The following is an 8,837-nucleotide window of genomic DNA, read 5'->3' as shown; positions in this document are numbered from 1 at the left end:
AAGTTTCAATCAGCTAGCACAAACTGTGTTTCATTTGCAGCTTTATTTCTATCAATCTCTATAGTGCAAAACAAATTAAACATGAAATTCAAACTCTAACTTTCTGCAAAACTTTGAACCCAGGTGTTCAAAACTTGGGAAACAAAATGGATTTAGTGAAAAGCTGAACACTTCTTACTATCAATGAAATGCAAAGTATAATTTTCTGTAGCTCCTTCTGTACATTGGTATTTTCCTGCTAGCTCCTAAAACAACTTAGTAAAAGCTGTTGCTCCATGTTTCTACTTAGAATTACTGCAACCAGTAGCAAACCACAGAGTGAGCACTGAGAACTGATTGTGTATTTCAAGTTTCAAGCAGCTGGCAAAAAAATGTTTATTTGCAGCTTTATTTTCATAAACTGGTATAGTGAAAAATGAAGTGAACCCTGAAAATTCAAACTGTTTTCTCTGCCAATCATTGAACCTAGAAGAACAAAACTTGGAGTACAAAGTGTGTTTAGGGAAAGGATGAATGCTGACGTGTATAAAGAAAATTAAAAAAAAAAATCAGCTCGTTCAGTACATGGGAGTTTACCTTTAAGCTCATGAAGCAATGATAGAGAACGCTGTTCCTGCATGCCTCTTCTTAGAGTTACTTTGACCTGAAACAAACCACAGAGTGAAAATGTAGACCTGATTGTGTTTTTGAAGTTTCAAGCAACTAGCACAAACAATTGTTGATTTGCATCTCTATTTTTGTCTAATTTTATAGTGCAAAACAAAGTGAAACCTAAAATTCAATCTCTTCTGTGTGTAAACCATTGATCCTATGTGTTGCAAACTTGGGCTACAGTGTGTGTTTAGTGAATTGTTGAAATCTCTCTAGTATCAAAGAAATTTAACAAAAATTTTCAGCTCTTTCAGTATATTGGGATTCTCCTGCTAGCTTCTAAATAGAGTTAGTAAAAGCTGTTCTTGTGTGCTTCTGCTTAGAATTATTTCAACCATGAACAAATAACAGTGTGATAACTGGAAATTGATTTTTTCACTGAAGTTTCAAGCATCAAGAACAAACCTTGTTTTATTTGTAATTCTTTCCATCCATCCCTGTATTGCAAAACACTGTGAAACCTAAAAGTTCAAACTGTTCCTTTGTGCAAATCATTGAATATAGGAGTCCCAAACTTGGGCTACAATGTGGGTTTTTTGAAAGTGTGTACCATGCCTAGTATGAAATAAATTTAATGAAAAAAAATTTTGTCACTTTTTAAGCAAATTAGGATTTTATTGCTAGCTCCTAAAGTGAGTTAGTAAAAGCTGAACTTGTGTGCTTCTGAAATATCCACAGATCCCAAACCCGGAATGAACCACACGAGACACTGGCTGCAAAAAGCAGGAGGCGTTTATTTTCACACAGGCGCCTGCGGGTGCACAGCAAAACCTCAGCCGGAGCTTCGGTGAACTGGCACACCGGGCTTTGGGGTATAGATCTTTTATAGGGAACAGGTGGGTTAGGTCTTAGCTTAGCACAGCAACAGCCTTCCTATTGGTCCCTCTGAATTCAGCAGTTGAGTCACCTAGGGGGGCAAACTTGTTTTCCCACTTTAGTTCTCAGAAAAACCATAAAATTGCATCCTGTCCTTTTAGTTCCTGTTTTTACCCTGTTTGCTCAAGTTTGGCCCTTCCGGGGTTATCTATATGGAACATCTTGTGGTAACATTGTGCGAGACTTGAAGTGCTACGTGCAGCTGGTGGGGTTTTGACATGGGGGTTGGGTAAGGGAACATCTTGCAGCTTCAGGGCACAGGGGTTAGTTTTCCTAATGTTGGGCCTGGGGCCTTGGGGTCCTTCATTCCCCCCTTTTTTATATCATGGATATAATTTTATATCCATTGACCCATCTGCTGGGATTCCAGCATTATTTCAGCTGATGGCTCAGCATACTGGTTGGGGGTTGGTATTTACTATTAATCTAATTTTGAATAGGACCCCAGGGTCATAGGCAGTTTTATGATATACTCTCAGGCCCCATTGTTTTCCTTTTATCCAATCTTTTGATGCTTTGCCTGCCTGAGTAAAGGTAATGTTTAAGGGGTTGCAGGCAAATGCGGTACATGGCCCTGCCCCGTACCATTTCAGGCTCCTGCAAGAGTTGGCAGAAAGTGGGGGATCCTGTTTTGTTTTGTTTTTTTTATTTGAATTAAATCCTAAGATGAGCTTGGCTTCTACTATGCATCCCCCGTAGTTTTATATCCCCAAGACTTACAATAGTAACTTTCATGTTGCCCACATTTTTGTGCCTGAGACTTAGTTTTCAGGCCCTAGGGTAGGCCATCAAGCCCAAAGGGGGTATTTTGCGGATGTTTTTTTTTTTTTTTTTAAATTATATTTCTTGTCCCCGATAATACTTGTCATGTCTGGCTCACAGATTGGTTGGGGTTAACTGATATGGGGAAGACACAGCACAAAGCAAGAAATATCAACAGCGAGTGAGTCTTATCTTTAGCGGATTTTGGGTACGTTGCAACTTCCATTCTGGATCTGGAGAGGTGTCTGCGGACTCCTGTGGATGTGCAGTCTTCACGTGGGAAGCATGGATCTAAGCAGCAATATCGTCCACTTTGAGTGCAGTAGGAGTTGTCAGCAGGATAGTGTAGGGTCCTTTCCACCGCGGTTCGAGGTTCCTGCTCTGGTGCCTGCGTACCCAGACGGTATCTCTGACCTTGAAGGGATGTGGCAGCAAGGGGGTTTTAAGTTCCTCTTTGTATGCTGCGGCTAGAGGCTTCCAGACCTCGTTCTGGACCAATTGCAAAGCATGCAAATGAGTCTGCATAGATGGGGTGAGGGAGGCATAGGTTTTAGTTTTATAAAAGTTAATAGCGGGAGGTGGGGCACCGTACAGGATTTTAAATGGGGTTAGTCCATGTGGGCCTGGGGTGTTTTGGGCCCCATACAAGGCTAAAAGTAGGAGTTGTACCCAGTCTCTAGTGCCAGTTTCAAGTGTCAATTTAGTTAAAGTCTCCTTAATGGTTCTATTTATCTTTTTTTACCTGTCCTGAACTTTGGGGTCTATAACCATAATGTAATTTTTAATTAATCTCCAATGTATTGGCTACCGCCTGACTTACCTGGGAGACAAAGGCAGGCCCATTAAATGTTTCCTTTTTGGTCTTCATTATCAGGATCAAAGGGAGTAAACCTCCGATAAGCCTCTTTTAATTTCTCTAAGAAGGCTGTCGGAGTTTCCTCTGACCCCTGGATAGTCTGTCTTACCTGAGCCAAATTGGTGGGCTGTCACCCTGGTCCATGGAGACCCCCCTGCTCCATGGAGACCCGCTATGAGTAACTGGCGATAGAGATGTAGGTGGTTCTCACCTGCTTCAGTCGCATAGTCCCAGGTTGGCCGGGTTAAAGGAAAAGCTTCCTTAATCAAATTTGTGAGTTGGGTGGGGCGCCCGTCGTCCCCTGGCACTTTTTTGCGAGCTTCCAAAAGAACCTTTTGTTTCTCCTCTGTGTCTAATAGAGAAATCTTTAATTCTGCTACTTAGGGCTGGATAACCATATTAGCAAACATCAAGTCTACCTGTGTTGTCTAGAAATAAAAGCCTTAGACTAAAACTATTGTAGTAGTTCCTTTGACAGTTATCAGGCATTTCTGTCTAAGAATCTCTCTTGTAGCCTCCAGTCTATTTATTTATGGAAATTACATTTAATTATTATTATTATTTAAGATGTCCAGGAACAGCTGTGCTTTGGCTTTGACTGTCTTTGCTAAGTGTTTAAGATGAAGCAAGTCAAACTAACTTTTGTTTCTACCTATTGTTTACAGTCAGCTGAGTTATCCTGGGAGTCCTCGGGAACTTCATAGCAGCTTTTCAGTTCTGCTAGTGCCATTTGCGCTAGGATGGGTCCAGGCCTTGTTTGACCATATGGCTTCCCTCAGAAGCATCAGGGATGTCTCCCTTTTTTAATGACCCTCCTCTTTACAGCAAATGCACCATTTGGCTTTCTGTCCTCCACTGGTCTCATTAATCTCCCTGTTCAGGAGGTTATGTGGCCTAGAGTTGCTGAGCCCTTTGGAGAAGTCCCCTATTCCCTGATTCAGACTGACTCAGAGGGCAAGAGCCAAATATTGGTTTTCTTGGCCCTTTTAATTTAACTAATTTTAAAAACTTGATCTTAAACATCCAGCAAATAAGTTAACAGCCTTATATTAAGAGCACTGGGCTTTAATGTCTATCTCTCTATCCTGTAGGTGATAACTCTTTATCTTATGTTGACCCAGGTTGTGTTCTTAAAGCAATACCTCTTTAGAATATTAATAGGCAATCCTTAAACCATCTATAAGCAAACTACAAAACAAAACTAACTAGGGTAAAAACATATTTAGCTTATATAATAGCTACCTTGAATTCTGGCAGGGTTATACATCATAATTTCCTGTTTGAGATCCTAGTAATCTTGGCAAAAACCTACTTTTGGACACAACTTTAACTGTACTGAAATCTGGCTGACTTTTTTTCATAGCCATTTTCACATGTGGTGAGATGGGACAGAGCCTTATCTCAAGTAAGGCAGGGCTCTTTATAAATCTCAAGTACTATAGTTCTGAAGCTGATCATTTTATAAAGTTTACATAAATTGTTGTTCAAGTTTACATGAACATTAGCTAACACAACATAATATCACACCTAAAATATGAATTAAAGGCTGAAAGCTTTTAACCTCTTGTAGAAAAGTAGTAATGTACTTTTGTGTTTTGCAATAAAACCTTCACACAGATTAGGCTCTTATTAACTTAAAAATACATAAATTGTATCTTAGAGTAGAAAGTAACATGGAACTGTACATATCTTATTGATAACAAGTTCAGTTATAGAACACAAATGATATAATTGAATTTCCAACATTTTTTTTTTAAGCCTAAAATTACCACACAACTTTAGAACACCAGCTTGATATAATATTCTTTTGAAGCTTCTACCTTACAGACTTGGATACCTGGAAGATATGAACACATTAATAACACCATAATTACATAAACCTCCTTTTGTTCACATTTTGAAACAATACTTGTAAACTTTTAAATTTAAGTAGAGTTAACATTTTATTAGGGCCTTTTTGAACACCTAGAGAAACTTATAAGTTTAATTTTGAGGACATCTTTACTTTTATCTGTTTACCCAATCTAAATTGAACCGTTTGAATCACGTGAAATAAAGATATTTGGATCTATTTTTAATTTTTTTTTTTTAGGATACCCAGTTCAAAATTGAAACTTTTAAAATTTTTTATCCCAAGTATTTAAGTTTTCTAGCATGAACTATCTGAAATCAAACTAAACAATTGCTTAAACCCAACTTTTAACTGCAAGATAGTGCAATGCTTTAGAAACCCATTCAGATACCAGATTGTTACAATAAAAAATTATTATTATTTATTTTTTAGACACATATTTAACCTAGATTATCTCTAAGAAACAATTAGACAACCGGATAAGAAAATATCTCTCCAGGTTTTGAACTTTCATTTAATTATGACTCCCATCAGTGGCACCATAGATTTTCCTATGAGTGGACCAGATGTTTTCACGTAGGGGCAACTATAGGTGTAAAATCAAGGGTCTCAGTGTGACTGGCTTTACTGCATTCAATGTCCCTTTTTTTTAAGTAAACAGAGGTTAAGTAAACAGATCCTTAAGATGTAGATAAGGACCCAGGGAACTCCCCAGAGCTAAATGGCTCTGGCAGCTGCTGGGAGTCCCTTAATCCCATCTTTCACCCACAGGATCAGTTCCTCTGGTTTAGGTATTTTTTTTTCTAACTTGTTAGTAGCCAGCTCCCAAAAAGTCCATCCTCTGCTTGCAGTTGTTTCGAGTGCTAGGCTTCCCCAAGAAAGCAGAGTGGAAACTCCTTAAAAGTCCCCTTGAGAGTGTCAAAATTTGTGACTGAAAATTTGGTTCCCATCTCTAAAGCTAATTAACATTAATTTAATAATGAGGACAGGGCTTTGAGAAAAGTCAAAGCGAGATGTCAAAGTTGTTAAATCCCCAGCAGGCATCTCTATTTGCACTCAAGCCGGTTATGGGGGGGGGAAGAAAACATTGCTTCCCTAGTCTCAGTATTCAGCCTTAGATAGAATTTATCATCCGCCTTGGGCTGCATTTCCAAGCAGCCTGACTCCAGGAAGACCCGTTCGCTTCCTGGGGTGGAGGGGCCGGGAGGAACAGGGACGGGACAGATCCGCCATACCACTGGGTGGAATCCTCCCGGTGGACTGTGTGGATCCCACCCATGCAGGAGGGGATTCGCAGAGGTCCTGAAAGGTTAAAAGCCATGATCTGGATGGCCATGCGGCCCCGGCTGAAAGACAATCTCTGACTTTGCAAATTAGAGAGAGAGATGGAGGGACTCTCCTGGGGGCCATTTAACTTCGAGGGTGGGCCAATATTGGCCACTCCGTGGTACAGAGTGTTACCCATTTTTTTTTTTTTTTTTGACTGCCACGGACAGGTTGTCTGCCCGATCTTGAACGTCTTGCCAATGATCTAGAGTTAGGCTCAAAGGGGTTGTTAGTGATTGTCCCATGTTACTCTCAGAGAGGAAATAGAGAGACAGACACAATGACACAAAAACGAAACCAAACAGTGAGATCGCTGCGTGGCTTCGGTGGAAACCGAACAAATCAGATGGCCTGGGAGAAGTTTGTACTTCTTTGTCGCCTACAAAAATGGTGTAACCCTCGGAAACACCGGGGGCCCCAAAGAAATGGACCCTTCTGATCCCTGGGACGTCTCCCAGGGTGGCAGGGGAGAAGTCCGAGTTCGTCAACTCCTTCTCAAGCTGCCTCAGAATACTAAATGACAGAACTGCCTCAGAATACTCAGAATACTAAATGACTATGCCTAGGATCATATAGTCTTACAGACGCTGCGCGGAACAAAGAACAGATAACCAACAGGACAACAAGACAGTCAGTTTGAGCTTGCCAGCTTACCTCCCAGTGATGTTGGGTGTCCTCCGGATAGGGACCGGGATCGGAACCGGAACCGGGATCTTGGATCTCGGTGGAACCTCCACAATGAAATATCCACAGATCCCAAACCCGGAATGAACCACACGAGACACTGGCTGCAAAAAGCAGGAGGCGTTTATTTTCACACAGGCGCCTGCGGGTGCACAGCAAAACCTCAGCCGGAGCTTTGGTGAACTGGCACACCGGGCTTTGGGGTATAGATCTTTTATAGGGAACAGGTGGGTTAGGTCTTAGCTTAGCACAGCAACAGCCTTCCTATTGGTCCCTCTGAATTCAGCAGTTGAGTCACCAGGGGGGGTAAACTTGTTTTCCCACTTTAGTTCTCAGAAAAACCATAAAATTGCATCCTGTCCTTTTAGTTCCTGTTTTTACCCTGTTTGCTCAAGTTTGGCCCTTCCGGGGTTATCTATATGGAACATCTTGTGGTAACATTGTGCGAGACTTGAAGTGCTACGTGCAGCTGGTGGGGTTTTGACATGGGGGTTGGGTAAGGGAACATCTTGCAGCTTCAGGGCACAGGGGTTAGTTTTCCTAATGTTGGGCCTGGGGCCTTGGGGTCCTTCACTTCTACTTAGGATTATTTCAACCAAGAACAAATCACAATGTGCGAATTGGAAACTTATTGTTTCTGTGAAGTTTCAAGCATCAAGCACAAACCATGTTTGTTTTCTAGCTTTATTTCCATCTATCTTTATAGTGAAAAGCACTATGAAACCTGAAAATTCAACTTGTTCCTGTATGCAGATCGAAACTAGGAGTCACAAACTTGGGCTATAGCATTGGTTTAGTGAAAGTGTATACAATTCTTAGTATCAAAGAAATTGAATGAATATATTGTTGTAGCTTTTTTAGTAAATTGAGATTCCCCTTCCAGCTCCTAAATCAAGTTAATAAAAGCTGTTTCTCAGTGCTTCTTTATAGAATAGAATTTCTTAATCAGGTAAAAACCACAGAGTTAGCACTGTGAACTGATTTTTTTTTTGTGTATGTGTGTATGTGTGTATGTGTGTGTGTGTGAAGCTTAAAGTATCTAGCACAAACCATGTTTAATTTGCAGCTCTTTTTCCATCCATCTCTATTGTGCAAAACAAATTGAAATCAGTGAAATTCAAAATGTTCCTGTCAGCAAACCATTAAACTTAGAAAAACCAAACTTGGGGAACACAGTGTGTTCTGTGAAATGATTAATGCTGCCAAATATCAAAGAAAACTGATGAAAAAGTTTTTGCAGCTCTCTCAAAATTTTCCTGCATTTACTTCATTCAACATAAGAGTCCCTATCTTGCAGTACACAGTCGGTTTAGAAAAAAGGGTTCATTATTCAGAGTATCAAAGAAATCCAGCAAAAAAAATATTGCATCTCTGTCAGTACATTGGAATTTTCCTGCTAGCCCCTTATGTAAGTTAATAAAAGCTGTTCCTGTGTACTTCTGCTTAGAAATATATCAATCAGGAAAAAAAAAACACAAAGTGTGCAGGGAGAACTGATTGGGTAAGTCAGGATTCAAGCATCTAGCATAAATCATTATTGATTTTCAGCTCTCTTTTCATCCACCTATATAGTTCATAATGAAGTCCTAACATTCAAAGTGTTCTTTGTGCAAACCCTTGAAATGTCTCCAAACTTGGAGAACAAAGTGTGTTTAGTAAAAAAAGATGATACTGACAAATACAACAGATCTAACAACAACAACAAAAAAAATGTTGCAGCTTTTCCACTATTTTGGAATTTTCCTTCTATTTGCTAAAGTGGTGATAGAGGAGGCTGTTCCTTTTTTCCTCTGTTTAGGTATGCATTGGCCAGGAACAAACTACAGAGTG

At 40.1% G+C, this 8,837-nt stretch overlaps 1 long non-coding RNA gene across 1 annotated transcript; it reads right to left on the bottom strand.

Moving 5' to 3' along the window:
• Positions 1 to 1,365: 1,365 nt before the first annotated feature.
• On the bottom strand, positions 1,366 to 7,578 carry LOC131423863 (uncharacterized). Its single transcript, XR_009225965.1, has 2 exons — positions 6,978 to 7,578; positions 1,366 to 4,982 (listed from the first exon to the last, which is right to left on the bottom strand). It is a non-coding gene; the product is annotated as an uncharacterized LOC131423863 (long non-coding RNA).
• Between the last annotated feature and the right edge of the window lie 1,259 nt (positions 7,579 to 8,837).

This window comes from Marmota monax, unplaced genomic scaffold (genome assembly GCF_021218885.2).
Source record: "Marmota monax isolate L192 unplaced genomic scaffold, Marmota_monax_Labrador192_F-V1.1 WCK01_AAM20220418_F8-fsc00334, whole genome shotgun sequence".
NCBI lineage: Eukaryota > Metazoa > Chordata > Mammalia > Rodentia > Sciuridae > Marmota > Marmota monax.
The sequence above is the reverse complement of the archived record's forward strand: the minus strand, read 5'-3'. Positions and strand labels throughout refer to the sequence as shown.